This window comes from Etheostoma spectabile, unplaced genomic scaffold (genome assembly GCF_008692095.1).
Source record: "Etheostoma spectabile isolate EspeVRDwgs_2016 unplaced genomic scaffold, UIUC_Espe_1.0 scaffold00002057, whole genome shotgun sequence".
Classification (NCBI taxonomy): domain Eukaryota; kingdom Metazoa; phylum Chordata; class Actinopteri; order Perciformes; family Percidae; genus Etheostoma; species Etheostoma spectabile.
Window position 1 is genome coordinate 1 of NW_022602848.1, and position 21,414 is coordinate 21,414.

Below are 21,414 nucleotides of genomic sequence, written 5' to 3' on the forward strand. Positions count from 1 at the left end.
TCTGAGTCTCCTGGAGTCTCGGAAAAGAGGGAAGAGCTGGGACTGACTCAGACAGTTCATCTGTGGAGGGGCCCAGATCTTCCCCTCCGATTCACCCAATGAAGTCTCATTCCTAAGCATAGCTCTGCAATCAACCCTAAGGTCTCTAAGCTCAACGCAACCTGTGTCAGAGGCCAACTCCCAGAGTCCGAAAGGGAAATGGAGTTCAACCACGTCCTCTCTCACCTGTGAGAATGAAGGAAGGATCCCATCACAAGAAATTCAATAATTGTTGTTTTAAATATTGAAGTCCCTCCCTTTCTGTCTTTAAGATGTCATACTTATTCTTAACCATACTCATGGCACTCACCTTCTCAACTATCAATGTGAGAAGCGTCAAGTCGCAGAGTTAGAGCCCAGACGGTTTTATCTTTCTTAACTCTTTTAAGTCAGATGTGTTTTTATTACAGGAATGTGGCCTTCCATTTTTAAAGCACTACAGGGAATGGGAGGAGTTATGGCCACAAACGTCACTGGAGCTGGAGCGGCTCAAAATGAAAACAAGAGTGATGGAGTGGCCATTTTAATAAAAAACCTCTAGTCTTGGTAAAGGGCAGCACTGTGGTGAGAGATGGTCGCGGCACTTTTAACACACCTGACTTTTATGGGGAGGGATTTTAAAGTCTTAAATATTTATGGCTTTAATGACAAGAATGACAGGGTATGACCTTTTAGAAGACCTGCAGCCCCACATGCTAGGTAGGCTACTTTAGTCGTAGGGAAGGATTTTAATTGTATTTTTAAGCAAGAATGACAGGAGAAGAAAACAGGGGATGATTTTAAAGCAGACAAGACTTCACTTTTATTACAAAGTATATGTAGCGATTTTAAATTGTGGACTGTTTTAAAACATGCATCCCAGAGAGGAGGGTTTCACCTGGTTCAGTAGTGACGGCACCCGAGCCTCTCGCATAGACTACATTTTATCACGTGACTGCCCACCAACCGATGCTAGATAGTACCTGTTTTCTTTTCCGATCACGCAATGCTTTCCTGCACTCTTTCACTCTCTTCCGTGTGACGGCAGGAAGCGGTCTGTGGAAGCTCAATTGCTCCCTGTTAGAAGACAGGGAGCTAGATAGGCAGTACAGGGAGCAATACAAAGAATGGCAGACCCTTCAAGACTTTTACGATACACGCGCACAGTGGTGGGAAATGGTGAAGGGGAAGACTAAGACTTTTTACAGACAGGCAGGTAAGAGGGAAAAAAGATAGGGACAACGACGCATGATGGGACTGCAGAAACGACTTCAGAGGTATTTTAAATTAATCCAACAGGGAATGGATTTTAATGAGGAAATAAAACAAATTAAAACAGAGATGTCGGTTTTAGCAGAAATTAAAAGCAAAGGTGTCATACTAAGAAGCAAGGAGAGGGAAATAGAGGAGGAGAGAAGTGCACAAGATATTTTTTAAGAAAATCATAAATAAAGGGGGGGGCATGTTAGCACTTAAAAAAGAAAACGGGTGCATAGCTAAACACAACAGAGGAAATTAAAGAAACTGTCGAAGACTTTTACCGTGAACTGTACACGGAAAAAAGCAGTTAATAAGGACACCATGACAGAAGTTTTAAAATCAATTGAACAAGCAAAAATGAACAATGTGCTCTAACTCAAGATTTTACCATGACTGAACTAAACAACTGTGTAAAAACTTTTAAGAAAGGGAAGTCACCAGGAGAAGAACGGGCTTCCTTGAATTTTACTTGACATTTGGGACATTTTAGCACCAGACTTGCTTGTTGTTTATGGATTTTGAACAACTGGACCGACTTCCTGACAGTTTTAGAGTAGGATAGTGACGCTTTTACATAAAGACAGAGACAAGACAGACTTGAAAAACTGGAGACCCATCACACTTTTAAATGTCGACTGTAACTTTTTAGCAAATTATAGATTCACGTATGTCCTGTTTTAGGAGAGCTGATTCACCCGGATCAAGCCTGTGCCGTCCCGGGGAGGAAGATCACCGCAGCCTCGTACTGATCCGAGACACCAATGTTATGCGAGAGACAGAAAACATTCGGCTAGTAGTCCTGAATTTAGATTTTGAGAAAGCCTTTGATCGGGTCTCGCACCAGTACTCTTTAGGTACTGCAAAAAATGGGTTCCCAAGAAGGTTTATAGCCTGGGTGGGACTGCTGTACCGGGGGATCAACAGCAAATTTGTTAACGGGCATCTGACAGCAGCAGTGGATAAAACTGCGGTGTCCGTCAGGGTTGTCCGTTATCTGCCCTCCTTTACGTCCTCTCAATAGAACCGATGGCAACAGATCTTGAGAAGGGACCAACGAATCCATGGGGTAAGAGTCCAGGGAGCGGGGGACTCGAGACAAAATGCATATTATATATGGACGACATCAACATTTTATGCATGACCTTTTATCTGTCAACAGGACGCTGGACTGACTGACTGGTTCGACAGGCCTCTGGGTCGAAGCTCAACCGAAGCAAGACCCAAGCCCATTTTATGGAATGGACGGCGACTGAGACGACAGGACTCCCTGACTGTGACCCGGACGACCAAAAAATACTGGGATCAAGTTTGATAGGGAGGGGGAAGGGAAAACAAATGGGCAGGACAAGGTAGGGAACGTCAGACAGAGGACTAGGATACTGGACACTTAGAGGACTGACTTTAGAAGGAAAGGTTTTAATCATTAAAGCAGTGATTTTACCTTTGCTTTACTAATCAGTTCTGTTTTATCCCGCCTAGGAGAACGATTTTAGACCTGGAACGGGCAGCCATCTTTTATTTCTTGGGGCTCAAGGGGAAAGACTGAAACGAAAGGAGTGCCGGACTGTACTTGTTTTTAGGGAGCAGATACACCGCCCTGCACATTTTAACCGCCACAGCCCCATCCAGTAACCCAAGACCGCAGCGATGACAAGGTTCTGGATGGGGTCGTACCTCAGAAAATCAAGATTTTACCCGCAGACCTCAGAGTTTCCAGTGTCTTTAACCTGCCACCAGCTTACGCTTTTATCCAGTCATTTTTTTTTTTTTTTTTTTTATACTCTTTATTTAACGTTTTCATTACAATAACAAACAACACACACAGAACTTGGGCACTGATACATAGATAAGTAGATAATACGTTACAAGATGTACACCTAGTTATGCTTCCTTGCTTTTGTAGGTCAACCATTTAGACCAGCGGTTGTTGTAAGAATGTCCTTTCATACGTAAAGATTATGTCAGTTTTTCCATAGAGTTAATCTCCTCCACGACGTTCGCCAGTGGTCCAGCTTGGGAGGGAGATTCTTTAGCCAAGACCGTGTAATTGCTTTTTTGCTAGCAATGACAGAACTTTAAAAGGTACTGATCTCTTTTTGAAACACTTTTCCAGACATTAACCCCAGCAGAAAATTCTAGGGTCCTTGGGATGAACATACCCCAAAATTGTCCCAGTAGTCTGACAGATCCATCCCAATAAGTTGCCAACTTTGGGCAGGACCAAAATACATGAGAGTGATTGGCGTTCTGATGGCACACTGTCTCCAACATTGCTGTTCTTTCCTCTATATCTACTAGTAATTTGAGGTGTAAGAAAGTATCTGATTAGCACTTCCAACCGAATTCCCTCCATCTTTTGGAGATAGTAGATGTTCGTTGTGTCACAACATCGAAAGCCAATCATCCTCTGTAATTATTACTCCCAAATTCTCTTCCCATTTAGACTTAATATTCAAGGTGTTATTCCATTATATTTCTGCAATCCTTTATATAGTTTGGAAACAGTTTTACAAGGGAGGTGGGTATAAGCTTTCGTAAAAATGTTCACAATAGTATTACCTTCAGGAGGAACACCTTTTTTTATTTTCGTATTGTAAAAATGTCTTACCTGAAAATATTTAAATAAGTCTCTGTTCTCAAGATTATAGTCCCTTTTCAGTTGCTCAAATGTTTTAAAGGTGTTACCTTCTACAAACTGGCACAAAGCCACAAGTCCTCCATCTTTCCAGCCTAGAAATGAAGAATCTAATTCTCCTGGCCGAAAGTTTGAGTTACAGGAGGGCCACATCAGGAGTCCAATGACGTCCGCCAATCTGTATCTACTGTATCTGTATCTGTATCAACCACTTCTTCCAGATTAACAATGTGCCTTCGACTATACCATTCCCATTTTTGTCTGTAATTATTTTACCTCCAGACGTGTTTGGGGTGGGCCCCACCCTGCCTTAGTTCTATTTGTTTCCATCCAGTCTCCATTTCTGGGGAGCACCAGCAGACCATGAATCTCATCTGAGATGCATAATAGTATTCCCTCAAATTTGGAAGGGCCAAACCCCCCTGGTCCCTATTAATTTGGAGTATTTAAATTTTATTCTGGTCTGGTCCCGGACCAAATAAATCTGGAGATCAACCTGTCCCAAGCATGGAACTGTGTGCTAGATATTCTAATAGGCAATGACATGAAAAGATATAAAATCTAGGAAGCAGATTCATCCTCACTATTTCCATTCTAGCTGTGAAGTCCAACAATAACCTTGACCAGGCTGACAAGTCCTTTTGTATGTTTTCAGTAAGATTATCAAAATTCAAACTAAATAACCCATCCAAATCTTGAGAAATAAATACTCCCAGGTATTTTAGCTTTTGGCATCCCACTTAAGTCTATAGGTCTTTCTTATAAAATTACTAGGGGAGTAGTTAATTGCCAGGACCTGTGTTTTGTGATGTTAGACTGTAGCCGACAGTTGACCAAACTCAGTTAGAGCTGACATAACCTTAGGGAGCGTTATATCTGGGTTTGGAGGTATGCGATTACATCATCTGCAAAAAGGGCAATTTGTGTTCAATATTTGCAAAACTAATTCCCTTATTCCATTATCCTCTCTAATGGCCTGTGCCAAGGGTTCAATGAATATTGCAAAAAGCGATGGACTTAGACAACATCCCTGACGGGTCCTCTGTGTAGTTGGAAGCTGTCTGTTAGGTGCCCATTAATTTTACCCTGGCCCGTGGTTTATCATAAAGTGACCGCAGGCACCTAATAAACTGGTTATTAAAGCCCAGGCGTTCTAGAACCTTATATAGAAAGGTCCAGTTGACCCGATCAAAGGCCTTTTCTGCGTCTAGACTAATTAATACGGCGTTGAGGCCCTGCTTTTTGGTTTGGTCTAAGATATGTAATGTTCGTCTTATGCTGTCATGAGTTTGTCGGCCTTTGATGAATCCGTCTGGTCTTCGTGTATTAGGTCTAACAAGTAATACTCCATTCTCCGAGAAATTATCGATGTAAAAATTTTATAATCGACATTCAGAATTGAGATTGGGCGATATGATTCGCAGTATTCAACATTTTTCCCCTCTTTAGGGAGGACAGATATTACAGCCTCTCTCCAAGATGGTGGGATCTCAGCTCTGCTCAATGTCCAGTTCAAAGAATCGAGCAGGACAGGAGAAAGCTCCTCCTGAACGTCTCTACCATTCATTTGGAAATCATCGCTACCTGGGCACTTATTACTTTTCAATTGTCCAATAACTGTATCTAGTTCTTTCTGCGTAATGGGAGCAGATAGAGTTTTGTTTTGGATTAGACCAAGTGAAGGTAGGTCCAAGGCTGCCAAATAATCATCAATAGCAGTTACGTTAACTGGTCCTGGAGCAGAATATAGTGTTTTAAAGTAGTTCTCAAAGGTCTTGTGTATTTTATCCATGTCATAGGTTAAGTCACCAGTCGAGGATTCTCTAATTTTGGTAATCGAATGCTTCAAATGGTGTTTACGAAGTTGTCTAGCTAAGACCCGTGTAGCTTTTGGGCCTGATTCGTAAAATGTTTGTTTGCAGAATCGTAATTTTTCTCAAGTTCTCAAGTATCATATCATTTATTTTGTTTTAGTTTTTGTTATTTGTTCTGAAAATCCTCCATCGTTAGTCACTTGCTGTTTTAATTCTAATTTCCTCAACGTTTTTTCCAATTCATCGTATTTTAACCTCTTTATTTTTTTAAGATAAGCAGTTCTAGAAATTTGTCTCCCTCTCATTACTGCCTTGACAGTGTCCCAGACTAAGGTGGGATTTACCTGCCCATTATTATTGTCTTTTATACACTCCGTTATTTCCTTTCTAATCTCCTTTGTTGTAGTTTCATTATTAAGAATGCCTATATTTAGGCGCCATAATGTGTTTTAGGCCTATTATGCAAACCGATGGTCAGATAGATAATGTTGTGGTCTGAAATATCCGATGTTCCAATTAAGCATTCCTCCACTTTAGATCTATCAATGGTGTTCATCAGAAACAGGTCAATCCTGGAGTGGACTTTATGGGTAGAAGAGTAATGAGTAAATTCTCTTTCTTTAATATGAAGGTCCCTCCAAACATCAAACAGGCCCATCTCCCTCATCAGGATAATTAGATCTTTTGACCGGCCAGTTTTTTGTTTCTTATGGCTTGTTGTATCTAGGACATAATTAGGGATTGTGTTCCAGTCTCCAGCACAAATAAGAACTCCTTCACTAAATGAGATAATGGTATCAAAGAACGTTTTCAAGAAAGTCCTGTCGCTCTCTGGCGGTACATATATATTAGCAATCGTGACCACAACACCATCAATTCTCCCCTTTATTATAACAAATCTGCCGTCTTTATCTCCTTCTCAGATATCAATTCAAAATTCAATGAATTAGAAATTAGGGTGGCCACCCCCCTCTTTCTACTATTTCTACAGGAGCTATAAAACGTGTTCAGGTAGCCAAATGACTTAAACTTGCCATGTTCTTGTTTAGACATGTGTGTCTCTTGTAAAAGAGCGATTTGTATCCCATCTTCTTCAATTTAGCTAAGACCCTTTTTCTTTTCACTGGACTATTCAGACCGTTTACATTCAAGGAAGCAATTTTTAAATATATGACAGTAATGTATAGAAATACCTTGACTGATTGGGCCCTGAAACCAGAACACGAACGACAACAAAAAAAAAAACAGAAGCAAACTGACTTCCAAGTGAGGAGAAGCTCCCTCTTCTCACTCGTGACCCCGTTGGAAAGTCGAGGGTTAAACCTCTCAAACTGAGAGGGCCCAAAAAGGACAGTAGAAGCGCCTTTGAGAAAGAACACGTCCATCCTATTAGTCCAACGTAGAGAGGAAAAAAAAAAAACACAGTGCCCTCTCCCACCAAATAGTAAATCAGAGCCCAGACAAAATAATGCTGCGTTATGTTATGATATTCTGCCTATTTTCACTCGGCTAAGCTTCGCTGGAAATCCTGCAGTTTGTTCTTGGCTCTCAGCGCAACCGCAGCGCCGCTGTTATCCGCCGGTTGCCAGCCCAGCAGCTCCCGGAGACTCCACTCCGCTCTGGAGCCACCGTCGGCTGTCACCGGTTCCTCCGACTGAATTCCGTGTCTCTTCAGCTCGTTATAGGCTTCCCGAGCGCTGGAATATGTGCGGGTTCCTGATTCCCAGTGGATCCTCATGTTGGTAAACGGTGTGAAAGCGGATGCCTTTCACTTTGAGCGCTTTCTGATAACGTTATATTCTCTGCGCTTCTTCACTATCTCAGGTGCATAATCGTGATCAAAGTGAATAATAGAAGGGCCCACCTGGATCTTGCCTTTTTTCCACACTTCTCTTAAGATCTTTTCCTTTGTGGAAAATTCCAGAAAATTGACAATAATCGCTCTCGGTGGTGAGTCGGGTGGGGTTTAGTTGCCAGAGTGCGATGTGCGCGCTGTATGTTCAAATCCAGGTCCTCCGGTAGTTGTAGCTGGCTTCTCAGAAACGTCTCGATATACTGTATAGTTGAGTTCCCCTCCTTTCCCTCTGGTACCCCAAATACACGGACGTTGTTTCTTCTGGAGCGAGACTCTAAATCAAGCACCTTAAGCTGTGTTTTCCGCTGTTGTTCGATGCAGAAGCACAGCGCCTCGTTGCCTCCTTTGCCCAGGTCTCCACTTGATGAACGCGGGCCTCCGCCTCGTCAACCCGCTCCGCCAGGCCCTGGACCTCAGTAGCAATATTGTCCAGCTTACCGTTGATCTCATGTCCCAGATGGTCAATATTTTCTTGTAGCTTCGCATTATCATCCTTTAAAGCAGTCTTCAAACCATCGATGGCCTTAAGTATTCCCTCCGAGTCCATGTTCGTTCCAGGGCTCTGAGCTTCCGAACTAGCCACGTTGTCGTTAGCTTGCTCCAGAAACGTGTTAGCCTGAGCTACTTGGGCACTTTTATCCTGAGCTTTGAGCATTCTTGTCGATTTTTTATGGCTCGCCATGTTTCTCCCTCCGTTCATAAATTGTTTTATCCAGATAGTGAGCAGATTGACGAGTTTTGAACGGAGTATTTTGAAATTAAAGTGGGAGAGAAGCTCTGACGCACCTGTCTACTCCATTTGCTTCCGGAAGTCTCATATCCAGTCATTTTAAGGCATTTTAACCTTGAGCAGGAGGAGTTGCAGGTTTTAACTACTCATCGCTCTCTCATTTCTGTTGTGCAGGAGCGGGAACCAGTGAGTCCAGTGCGCGGGCTCGCATTGGGCGAGCCCTCAACAGTTTGGCGCAACGTAAACCATCCCGCTCTTCCAAACAGACTCCGGGACCTGTCATGGATGGTGGCTCAAGAGATCCTCCCGGTCAGGTCCGTAATGCACTCCGGGGCATGTCGGCGCACGCAACTTGCCCCCGACCAGGTTGTGGCGCGCCTGAGTCGGTGAGGCACCTGCTCTGGGAGTGCAGCACTGCCGTAGAACAGTGGGCAATGGCCGGCTCCTTGCAATTCCCGTACTTGCCAGCAAGGGAGGTCCTTACACCACAGCTGGTGCTGTACGGGGTGAGCCAAGGAAAACAGATACCAGCACGAACATTTGCCAAACAGTGGCTCACCCTAGCCGCCATCAAAGACGCCATATGGACCTCCAGAAACTTGCTGGTAAGGAAGCACATGCAGATCCCCCCGAGGCTGTGATCCGGATGGCCGCAGCGACGGTCCGAATGGCCGGAGCTGCAGGCGGCGGGCCTAGGACACAGCCTCAAAGAAGAATCGCCTCTGTGCCCATTCGGACGAAGGAGCCGGAGCCACACAGTACAAGTTCAAAGCAGCGGCGGCCTGACCCTCCGGGTGAGGTCGGTGGGAAGGAGCTACAGGGTGAGGGTCTCCTCTGAGCACCTCGACAGGATCCCGAGAGACCAAATCTGTTTGGGGGAGCGAAATGAGTTCCCACTTGGTAGGGACTCACCCCACTCCTGCACAACAGTGGACTTTTTATTCATAACATATGCGCTCCCTGCTGAGGAGATTTTTAACATAGACACTCATTTACATTGAAAACCTTTTATACTTTTAATCTATGAAAATGTTATCTGTAATGCATTTTTAAAGCAATTGTTTTGGATGTTTTATGGATATTTATGTATAATGCATCTTGGAGCTGTTGTTTTAGATGTCTTATGGATTATTTATTGACTTGTTGTATTTTGGAAGGTAACTTTGATGTGACATGTTAAATGACAAAAGTATGAAATGAGTGTCAATAAATTCTTTTCAAAGAAAAAAATCTGTTCTTATCAGTTTAATATCTGATATGTCCTCTATCAGGGGACAACATATTAAATGGATTTTTAGCAATGGGAGTTGAAAAAGGGGCTTGCTCCATTCACTCCACGCATCGACCCGGTATTGCAGCGTCGCTGGGAACGGTGCACCCATCTTCTGTCTTGTGGAAAAACAATTGACGATGCACGTGGAGCTGCCCGTTGCTCAAACTGTCAATGGACCTGAAGAGACATGGCTGGCAGATTTTACCGTCAGAAGTTGTCGCAAAACCTGAATGACCTCGTTGGGTTCCTGGTATCAAAACGTTGTTATAATACTTGGCAAGATAAAGCCATACAAAAGTGTAGCAAGATTTGCACTATTTATTGGCGGAAAAACAGCAAGGACAAAATATGGCCCTGTGACAGTGTGGCAATAGGCCAGGCCTTGGATTTGGAAAGCGGCACACCAAGTGAGAATCACCGCGAGGGTTGGGACTGGGAAGACTGGGCATTTCGGCTGCTCTCGAGCGTGGGCTGCACTTACTCTGGTTTCTCTTCATAACGCACAAGCCTTTCGCCTTTTACTAAAGACTTCCGTGGAGAGGAACGCCTATGAGTTGAAATTATTTTGGTGGGCTTTGCTGTTTGGTTAAGCCTTTTGTACTTGTAAAAAACAAATGTGCTCTCCATAAGGAAACTCAGATTCTTAAACGCAGCTAAAATGTGACAGCATGGGAACATTGCAGGTTGGCAGAAGCTTGACCACTTGGGAAAACCAAAATTGCTTGGACGGGGGTGCCAAGTAGCAGCTGTTATGTCCTTTTAAAATTACTGGACCGTGACAACTGAGAACCGTCCGGGGAGGTCGCATCGGACAGCAAAGAGGTGGTGGTCATCGCTTCTCGGCTTTTGGCTAAGACTGCGATCGCCTCTTATTTCTGAGAAAATTTTTGCCTGTTTGTGGCATAGTTTTTCACCAGGTTTTGGAGGTTAATCAAACCATTTCTTGTGAGTAAATTTCAACTTGTTTGTAGTTGAGATACTTTCACTTGGAATTCATTGGTCCAGAGGACTGCTTACTACTCTGCCGGATAACAACATCGACCAGACCAAACAAGAAAGGTAAGTGTGTTTTAGTTTTAGTATTTATTAAGGTTTCATTTTGCTATTTTAGATCAGTGTTTTATCTTATTTTTAGCTTCCTTGTTGCTTTTTTAGACGGTTTTAGGGGTTTTAGCTTCTTTTATCCCTTTTATTTTGTGTTGCCTCCGCCATGTCGGCCAACCATGCCGGCATGCGGAGGCACCACAGTGTCCGTTTTACTTTTAAAGAAAATGAACCCCTTGTGATATCAAGGCTGGACTTCTCCAGGAGGCTAGTCCAGAAAATCTTGAAATTCACCCCAGAAGATGTAAACTGTATCTTGACTTTACCTTTTAATAAAGGTTTTGATATAAGCTTTTGTTCCGCTGCCTTGTTGAGAGAATTCTGGATTCGTTTTGAAAATGCAAAACCCCAGTTTTCTGCATTTAATGTTGAGAAACTGACTGACAATGCAGCTAAAACTGTAATTGTCAGAATGTTCAATGAAACTGTGAATGCAGCTGACATTTGTTTATGGCTGGGCAGATTTGCACTGTGAAAGGCCAGGCTACCAAAGTGAGAGATGAGGATGGCATTTGGAATTGCGCTTGGAGGGTCCCCATCCAACAATGGCAGGATCCCAAGGCTTCCAAGGCCTGAAACATCTGCCATCCATGATAGTTCTGGGAAACAACAGGGGCTACATTCACTACCAGGGCCAGCCCAAACTCTGCCGCAAGTGTGGTGAGAATGGGCACCTGGCAGAAGCGTGCCAGCAGATTATTTGTGGCAAATGCAGAGAAATTGGGCATACCTTCATGGAATGCACCAATGGCAGGAAGTGCAATCTTTGTGGAGAAACAAACCACCTCTTCAGAGATTGCCCAAAGTCATTTGCCAACAAATTAAAGACCGCAGCAAGAAGAACAGAAACTGAACAAAATGGCGGACAAGGTGAATTGTTTGGAGAGCTGTTTGGGCTGGAAAATTCAAATCTCCCGCCAAATCCTGTGATTGGAGGAGAAGGATCAGGGGAGGCGGGAGAAGGGGAGGGGCCTGCAATTGCCCCACCAGTGGTGGACAGGGAGGAAGTGGTGGCAATGCAGGCAGAAGGCGGAGCTAGCCCAGTGGCTGGCTCAGAACAGGAAACTGACCAGTCACAGGGTGATAGTGAGGATGTCCCCCTCCCCAATGCCCAGCCAGGCAAGAGGCTAATTTCAGAATTGTCTTCTGAGTCTCCTGGAGTCTCGGAAAAGAGGGGAAGAGCTGGGACTGACTCAGACAGTTCATCTGTGGAGGGGCCCAGAGTCTTCCCCTCCGATTCACCCAATGAAGTCTCATTCCTAAGCATAGCTCTGCAATCAACCCCTAAGGTCTCTAAGCTCAACGCAACCCTGCGTCAGAGGCCAACTCCCAGAGTCCGAAAGGGAAATGGAGTTCAACCCCGTCCTCTCTCACCTGTGAGAATGAAGGAAGAGCTCTATTCACAAGAAATTCAATAATTGTTGTTTTAAATATTTGAAGTCCCTCCCTTTCTGTCTTTAAGATGTCATACTTTTTCTAAACCATACTCATGGCACTCACCTTCTCAACTATCAATGTGAGAAGCGTCAAGTCGAGAGTTAGAGCCCAGACGGTTTTATCCTTTCTTAACTCTTTTAAGTCAGATGTGTTTTTATTACAGGAATGTGGCCTTCCATTTTTAAAGCACTACAGGGAATGGGAGGAGTTATGGCCACAAACGTCACTATGGAGCGGGTCAAATGAAAACAAGAGTGATGGAGTGGCCATTTTAATAAAAATCCTCTAGTCTTGGTAAAGGGCAGCACTGTGGTGAGAGATGGTCGGGCACTTTTAACACACCTGACTTTTATGGGGAGGGATTTTAAAGTCTTAAATATTTATGGCTTTAATGACAAGAATGACAGGTATGACCTTTTAGAAGACCTGCAGCCCCACATGCTAGGTAGGCTACCTTTAGTCGTAGGGGGGGATTTTAATTGTATTTTAAGCAAGAACGACAGGAGAAGAACAGGGGATGATTTTAAAGCAGACAAGACTTCACTTTTATTACAAAGTATATGTAGCGATTTTAAACTTGTGGACTGTTTTAAAACCATGCATCCCAGAGAGGAGGGCTTCACCTGGTTCAGTAGTGACGGCACCCAAGCCTCTCGCATAGACTACATTTTATCACGTGACTGCCCACCAACCGATGCTAGATTAGTACCTGTTTTCTTTTCCGATCACGCAATGCTTTCCTGCACCCTTTCACTCTCTTCCGGTGTGACGGCAGGAAGCGGTCTGTGGAAGCTCAATTGCTCCCTGTTAGAAGACAGGGAGCTAGATAGGCAGTACAGGGAGCAATACAAAGAATGGCAGACCCTTCAAGACTTTTACGATACACGCGCACAGTGGTGGGAAATGGTGAAGGGGAAGACTAAGACTTTTTACAGACAGGCAGGTAAGAGGAAAAAAGATAGGGACAACAGACGCATGATGGGACTGCAGAAACGACTTCAGAGGTATTTTAAATTAATCCAACAGGGAATGGATTTTAATGAGGAAATAAAACAAATTAAAACAGAGATGTCGGTTTTAGCAGAAATTAAAAGCAAAGGTGTCATACTAAGAAGCAAGGAGAGGGAAATAGAGGAAGGAGAGAAGTGCACAAGATATTTTTTTAAGAAAATCATAAATAAAGGGGGGGGCATGTTAAGACTTAAAAAAGAAAACGGGTGCATAGCTAACACAACAGAGGAAATTAAAGAAACTGTCGAAGACTTTTACCGTGAACTGTACACGGAAAAAGCAGTTAATAAGGACACCATGACCGAAGTTTTAAAATCAATTGAACAAGCAAAAAATGACAATGTGCTCTTAACTCAAGATTTTACCATGATTGAACTAAACAACTGTGTAAAAACTTTTAAGAAAGGGAAGTCACCAGGAGAAGACGGGCTTCCTTGGAATTTTACTTGACATTTTGGGACATTTTAGCACCAGACTTGCTTGTTGTTTTTATGGATTTTGAACAACTGGACCGACTTCCTGACAGTTTTAGAGTAGGGATAGTGACGCATTTACATAAAGACAGAGACAAGACAGACTTGAAAAACTGGAGACCCATCACACTTTAAATGTCGACTGTAAACTTTTTAGCAAATTATTAGCTTCACGTATGTCCCTGTTTTTAGGAGAGCTGATTCACCCGGATCAAGCCTGTGCCGTCCCGGGGAGGAAGATCACCGACAGCCTCGTACTGATCCGAGACACCATCTGTTATGCGAGAGACAGAAACATTCGGCTAGTAGTCCTGAATTTAGATTTTGAGAAAGCCTTTGATCGGGTCTCGCACCAGTACCTCTTTCAGGTACTGCAAAAAATGGGGTTCCCAAGAAGGTTTATAGCCTGGGTGGGACTGCTGTACCGGGGGATCAACAGCAAATTCATTGTTAACGGGCATCTGACAGCAGCAGTGGATATAAACTGCGGTGTCCGTCAGGGTTGTCCGTTATCTGCCCTCCTTTACGTCCTCTCAATAGAACCGATGGCACAGATCTTGAGAAGGGACCAACGAATCCATGGGGTAAGAGTCCCAGGGAGCGGGGGACTCGAGACAAAATGCATTTTATATATGGACGACATCAACATTTTATGCACTGACCTTTTATCTGTCAACAGGACGCTGGACTTGACTGACTGGTTCGGACAGGCCTCTGGGTCGAAGCTCAACCGAAGCAAGACCCAAGCCCAATTTTATGGACCATGGAAGGCGACTGAGACGACAGGACTCCCCCTGACTGTGACCCGGACCGACCAAAAAATACTTGGGATCAAGTTTGATAGGGAGGGGGAAGGGAAAACAAATTGGGCAGACAAGGTAGGGAAAGTCAGACAGAGACTAGGATACTGGACACTTAGAGGACTGACTTTAGAAGGAAAGGTTTTAATCATTAAAGCAGTGATTTTACCTTTGCTTTTACTAATCAGTTCTGTTTTTATCCCGCCTAGGAGAACGATTTTAGACCTGGAACGAGCCATCTTTTATTTCTGTGGGGCTCCAAGTGGGAAAGACTGAAACGAAGCGTGATGAAGAAGCCAAAGGAGGAAGGAGGAAAAGGAGTGCCTGACCTGTACTTGTTTTTAGGGAGCAGATACACCGCCCTGCACATTTTATCCGCCACAGCCCCATCCAGTAACCCCAAGACCGCAGCGATGACAAGGTTCTGGATGGGGTCGTACCTCAGGAAAATCAAGATTTTACCCACAGACCTCAGAGTTCCAGTGTCTTTTAACCTGCCACCAGCTTACGCTTTTATCCAGTCATTTTTAAGGCATTTTAACCTTGAGCAGGAGGAGTTGCAGGTTTTAACTACTCACCGCTCTCTCATTTCTGTTGTGCAGGAGCGGGAACCAGTGAGTCCAGTGCGCGGGCTCGCATTGGGCGAGCCCTCAACAGTTTGGCGCAACGTAAACCATCCCGCTCTTCCAAACAGACTCCGGGACCTGTCATGGATGGTGGCTCACGAGAGCCTCCCGGTCAGGTCCGTAATGCACTCCCGGGGCATGTCGGCGCACGCAACTTGCCCCCGACCAGGTTGTGGCGCGCCTGAGTCGGTGAGGCACCTGCTCTGGGAGTGCAGCGCTGCCGTAGAACAGTGGGCAATGGCCGGCTCCTTGCAATTCCCGTACTTGCCAGCAAGGGAGGTCCTTACACCACAGCTGGTGCTGTACGGGGTGAGCCAAGGAAAACAGATACCAGCACGAACATTTGCCAAACAGTGGCTCACCCTAGCCGCCATCAAAGACGCCATATGGACCTCCAGAAACTTGCTGGTAAGGAAGCACATGCAGATCCCCCCCGAGGCTGTGATCCGGATGGCCGCAGCGACGGTCCGAATGGCCGGAGCTGCAGGCGGCGGGCCTAGGACACAGCCTCAAAGAAGAATCGCCTCTGTGCCCATTCGGACGAAGGAGCCGGAGCCACACAGTACAAGTTCAAAGCAGCGGCGGCCTGACCCTCCGGGTGAGGTCGGTGGGAAGGAGCTACAGGGTGAGGGTCTCCTCTGAGCACCTCGACAGGATCCCGAGAGACCAAATCTGTTTGGGGGAGCGGAATGAGTTCCCACTTGGTAGGGACTCACCCCACTCCTGCACAACAGTGGACTTTTTATTCATAACATATGCGCTCCCTGCTGAGGAGTTTTTAACATAGACACTCATTTACATTGAAAACCTTTTATACCTTTTAATCTATGACAATGTTATCTGTAATGCATTTTTAAAGCAATTGTTTTGGATGTTTTATGGATTATTTATGTATAACGCATCTCTTGAAGGTTGTTTTGGATGTCTTATGGTTTATTTATTGACTTGTTGTATTTTAAAAGGTAACTTTCATGTGACATGTTAAATGACAAAAGTATGAAATGAGTGTCAATAAATTCTTTTCAAAAGAAAAAATCTGTTCTTATCAGTTTAATATCTGATATGTCCTCTATCAGGGGACAACATATTAAATGGATTTTTAGCAATGGGAGTTGAAAAAGGGGCTTGCTCCATTCACTCCACGCATCGACCCGGTATTGCAGCGTCGCTGGGAACGGTGCACCCATCTTCTGTCTTGTGGAAAAACAATTGACGATGCACGTGGAGCTGCCCGTTGCTCAAACTGTCAATGGACCTGAAGAGACATGGCTGGCAGATTTTACCGTCAGAAGTTGTCGCAAAACCTGAATGACCTCGTTGGGTTCCTGGTATCAAAACGTTGTTATAATACTTGGCAAGATAAAGCCATACAAAAGTGTAGCAAGATTTGCACTATTTATTGGCGGAAAAACAGCAAGGACAAAATATTGGCCCTGTGACAGTGTGGCAATAGGCCAGGCCTTGGATTTGGAAAGCGGCACACCAAGTGAGAATCACCGCGAGGGTTGGGACTGGGAAGACTGGGCATTTCGGCTGCTCTCGAGCGTGGGCTGCACTTACTCTGGTTTCTCTTCATAACGCACAAGCCTTTCGCCTTTTACTAAAGACTTCCGTGGAGAGGAACGCCTATGAGTTGAAATTATTTTTGGTGGGCTTTGCTGTTTGGTTAAGCCTTTTGTACTTGTAAAAAACAAATGCGCTCTCCATAAGGAAACTCAGATTCTTAAACGCAGCTAAAATGTGACAGCATGGGAACATTGCAGGTTGGCAGAAGCTTGACCACTTGGGAAAACCAAAATTGCTTGGACGGGGGTGCCAAGTAGCAGCTGTTATGTCCTTTTAAAATTACTGGACCGTGACAACTGAGAACCGTCCGGGGAGGTCGCATCGGACAGCAAAGAGGTGGTGGTCATCGCTTCTCGGCCTTTTGGCTAAGATCAAGTGTAGTATCTGTTCTTATCAGTTTAATATCTGATATGTCCTCTATCAGGGACAACATATTAAATGGATTTTTAGCAATGGGAGTTGAAAAAGGGGCTTGCTCCATTCACTCCACGCATCGACCCGGTATTGCAGCGTCGCTGGGAACGGTGCACCCATCTTCTGTCTTGTGGAAAAACAATTGACGATGCACGTGGAGCTGCCCGTTGCTCAAACTGTCAATGGACCTGAAGAGACATGGCTGGCAGATTTTACCGTCAGAAGTTGTCGCAAAACCTGAATGACCTCGTTGGGTTCCTGGTATCAAAACGTTGTTATAATACTTGGCAAGATAAAGCCATACAAAAGTGTAGCAAGATTTGCACTATTTATTGGCGGAAAAACAGCAAGGACAAAATATTGGCCCTGTGACAGTGTGGCAATAGGCCAGGCCTTGGATTTGGAAAGCGGCACACCAAGTGAGAATCACCGCGAGGGTTGGGACTGGGAAGACTGGGCATTTCGGCTGCTCTCGAGAGTGGGCTGCACTTACTCTGGTTTCTCTTCATAACGCACAAGCCTTTCGCCTTTTACTAAAGACTTCCGTGGAGAGGAACGCCTATGAGTTGAAATTATTTTTGGTGGGCTTTGCTGTTTGGTTAAGCCTTTTGTACTTGTAAAAAACAAATGCGCTCTCCATAAGGAAACTCAGATTCTTAAACGCAGCTAAAATGTGACAGCATGGGAACATTGCAGGTTGGCAGAAGCTTGACCACTTGGGAAAACCAAAATTGCTTGGACGGGGGTGCCAAGTAGCAGCTGTTATGTCCTTTTAAAATTACTGGACCGTGACAACTGAGAACCGTCCGGGGAGGTCGCATCGGACAGCAAAGAGGTGGTGGTCATCGCTTCTCGGCCTTTTGGCTAAGACTGCGATCGCCTCTTATTTCTGGAGAAAATTTTTTGCCTGTTTGTGGCCTAGTTTTTCACCAGGTTTTTGGAGGTTAATCAAACCATTTCTTGTGAGTAAATTTCAACTTGTTTGTAGTTGAGATACTTTCACTTGGAATTCATTGGTCCAGAGGACTGCTTACTACTCTGCCGGATAACAACATCGACCAGACCAAACAAGAAAGGTAAGTGTGTTTTAGTTTTAGTATTTATTAAGGTTTCATTTTGCTATTTTAGATCAGTGTTTTATCTTATTTTTAGCTTCCTTGTTGCTTTTTTAGACGGTTTTAGGGGTTTTAGCTTCTTTTATCCCTTTTATTTTGTGTTGCCTCCGCCATGTCGGCCAACCATGCCGGCATGCGGAGGCACCACAGTGTCCGTTTTACTTTTAAAGAAAATGAACCCCTTGTGATATCAAGGCTGGACTTCTCCAGGAGGCTAGTCCAGAAAATCTTGAAATTCACCCCAGAAGATGTAAACTGTATCTTGACTTTACCTTTTAATAAAGGTTTTGATATAAGCTTTTGTTCCGCTGCCTTGTTGAGAGAATTTTGGATTCGTTTTGAAAATGCAAAACACCCAGTTTTCTGCATTTAATGTTGAGAAACTGACTGACAATGCAGCTAAAACTGTAATTGTCAGAATGTTCAATGAAACTGTGAATGCAGATGACATTTGTTTATGGCTGGGCAGATTTTGCACTGTGAAAGGCCAGGCTACCAAGGTGAGAGATGAGGATGGCATTTGGAATTGCGCTTGGAGGGTCCCCATCCAACAATGGCAGGACCCCCAAGGCTTCCAAGGCCTGAAACATCTGCCATCCATGATAGTTCTGGGAAACAACAGGGGCTACATCCACTACCAGGGCCAGCCCAAACTCTGCCGCAAGTGTGGTGAGAATGGGCACCTGGCAGAAGCGTGCCAGCAGATTATTTGTGGCAAATGTAGAGAAATTGGGCATACCTTCATGGAATGCACCAATGGCAGGAAGTGCAATCTTTGTGGAGAAACAAACCACCTCTTCAGAGATTGCCCAAAGTCATTTGCCAACAAATTAAAGACCGCAGCAAAAAGAACAGAAACTGAACAAAATGGCGGACAAGGTGAATTGTTTGGAGAGCTGTTTGGGCTGGAAAATTCAAATCTCCCGCCAAATCCTGTGATTGGAGGAGAAGGATCAGGGGAGGCGGGAGAAGGGGAGGGGCCTGCAATTGCCCCACCAGTGGTGAACAGGGAGGAAGTGGTGGCAATGCAGGCAGAAGGCGGAGCTAGCCCAGTGGCTGGCTCAGAACAGGAAACTGACCAGTCACAGGGTGATAGTGAGGATGTCCCCCTCCCCAATGCCCAGCCAGGCAAGAGGCTAATTTCAGAATTGTCTTCTGAGTCTCCTGGAGTCTCGGAAAAGAGGGGAAGAGCTGGGACTGACTCAGACAGTTCATCTGTGGAGGGGCCCAGAGTCTTCCCCTCCGATTCACCAAATGAAGTCTCATTCCTAAGCATAGCTCTGCAATCAACCCCTAAGGTCTCTAAGCTCAACGCAACCCTGCGTCAGAGGCCAACTCCCAGAGTCCGAAAGGGAAATGGAGTTCAACCCCGTCCTCTCTCACCTGTGAGAATGAAGGAAGAGCTCCATTCACAAGAAATTCAATAATTGTTTTAAATATTTGAAGTCCCTCCCTTTCTGTCTTTAAGATGTCATACTTTTTCTTAACCATACTCATGGCACTCACCTTCTCAACTATAAATGTGAGAAGCGTCAAGTCGAGAGTTAGAGCCCAGACGGTTTTATCCTTTCTTAACTCTTTTAAGTCAGATGTGTTTTTATTACAGGAATGTGGCCTTCCATTTTTAAAGCACTACAGGGAATGGGAGGAGTTATGGCCACAAACGTCACTATGGAGCGGCTCAAATGAAAACAAGAGTGATGGAGTGGCCATTTTAATAAAAAACCCTCTAGTCTTGGTAAAGGGCAGCACTGTGGTGAGAGATGGTCGGGCACTTTTAACACACCTGACTTTTATGGGGAGGGATTTTAAAGTCTTAAATATTTATGGCTTTAATGACAAGAATGACAGGTATGACCTTTTAGAAGACCTGCAGCCCCACATGCTAGGTAGGCTACCTTTAGTCGTAGGGGGGGATTTTAATTGTATTTTAAGCAAGAACGACAGGAGAAGAACAGGGGATGATTTTAAAGCAGACAAGACTTCACTTTTATTACAAAGTATATGTAGCGATTTTAAACTTGTGGACTGTTTTAAAACCATGCATCCCAGAGAGGAGGGCTTCACCTGGTTCAGTAGTGACGGCACCCAAGCCTCTCGCATAGACTACATTTTATCACGTGACTGCCCACCAACCGATGCTAGATTAGTACCTGTTTTCTTTTCCGATCACGCAATGCTTTCCTGCACCCTTTCACTCTCTTCCGGTGTGACGGCAGGAAGCGGTCTGTGGAAGCTCAATTGCTCCCTGTTAGAAGACAGGGAGCTAGATAGGCAGTACAGGGAGCAATACAAAGAATGGCAGACCCTTCAAGACTTTTACGATACACGCGCACAGTGGTGGGAAATGGTGAAGGGGAAGACTAAGACTTTTTACAGACAGGCAGGTAAGAGGAAAAAAGATAGGGACAACAGACGCATGATGGGACTGCAGAAACGACTTCAGAGGTATTTTAAATTAATCCAACAGGGAATGGATTTTAATGAGGAAATAAAACAAATTAAAACAGAGATGTCGGTTTTAGCAGAAATTAAAAGCAAAGGTGTCATACTAAGAAGCAAGGAGAGGGAAATAGAGGAAGGAGAGAAGTGCACAAGATATTTTTTTAAGAAAATCATAAATAAAGGGGGGGGCATGTTAAGACTTAAAAAAGAAAACGGGTGCATAGCTAACACAACAGAGGAAATTAAAGAAACTGTCGAAGACTTTTACCGTGAACTGTACACGGAAAAAGCAGTTAATAAGGACACCATGACCGAAGTTTTAAAATCAATTGAACAAGCAAAAAATGACAATGTGCTCTTAACTCAAGATTTTACCATGATTGAACTAAACAACTGTGTAAAAACTTTTAAGAAAGGGAAGTCACCAGGAGAAGACGGGCTTCCCTTGGAATTTTACTTGACATTTTGGGACATTTTAGCACCAGACTTGCTTGTTGTTTTTATGGATTTTGAACAACTGGACCGACTTCCTGACAGTTTTAGAGTAGGGATAGTGACGCTTTTACATAAAGACAGAGACAAGACAGACTTGAAAAACTGGAGACCCATCACACTTTTAAATGTCGACTGTAAACTTTTTAGCAAATTATTAGCTTCACGTATGTCCCTGTTTTTAGGAGAGCTGATTCACCCGGATCAAGCCTGTGCCGTCCCGGGGAGGAAGATCACCGACAGCCTCGTACTGATCCGAGACACCATCTGTTATGCGAGAGACAGAAACATTCGGCTAGTAGTCCTGAATTTAGATTTTGAGAAAGCCTTTGATCGGGTCTCGCAC

At 44.4% G+C, this 21,414-nt stretch overlaps 4 non-coding genes and 2 pseudogenes across 4 annotated transcripts; all 6 read left to right on the forward strand.

The window, feature by feature from the left end:
* Positions 1-9,518: 9,518 nt before the first annotated feature.
* On the forward strand, positions 9,519-9,695 carry LOC116675600 (uncharacterized; annotated as a pseudogene).
* A 367-nt stretch (positions 9,696-10,062) lies between these two features.
* LOC116675571 (U5 spliceosomal RNA) lies at positions 10,063-10,177 on the forward strand. Its single transcript, XR_004328451.1, has one exon. It is a non-coding gene; the product is annotated as a U5 spliceosomal RNA (small nuclear RNA).
* Positions 10,178-16,047: 5,870 nt separating this feature from the next.
* On the forward strand, positions 16,048-16,224 carry LOC116675601 (uncharacterized; annotated as a pseudogene).
* Positions 16,225-16,592: 368 nt separating this feature from the next.
* Positions 16,593-16,709, forward strand: LOC116675605 (U5 spliceosomal RNA). The gene has a single exon (XR_004328480.1). It is a non-coding gene; the product is annotated as a U5 spliceosomal RNA (small nuclear RNA).
* A 238-nt stretch (positions 16,710-16,947) lies between these two features.
* LOC116675593 (U2 spliceosomal RNA) lies at positions 16,948-17,137 on the forward strand. Its single transcript, XR_004328473.1, has one exon. It is a non-coding gene; the product is annotated as a U2 spliceosomal RNA (small nuclear RNA).
* A 368-nt stretch (positions 17,138-17,505) lies between these two features.
* LOC116675607 (U5 spliceosomal RNA) lies at positions 17,506-17,622 on the forward strand. Its single transcript, XR_004328482.1, has one exon. It is a non-coding gene; the product is annotated as a U5 spliceosomal RNA (small nuclear RNA).
* Positions 17,623-21,414: the final 3,792 nt, after the last annotated feature.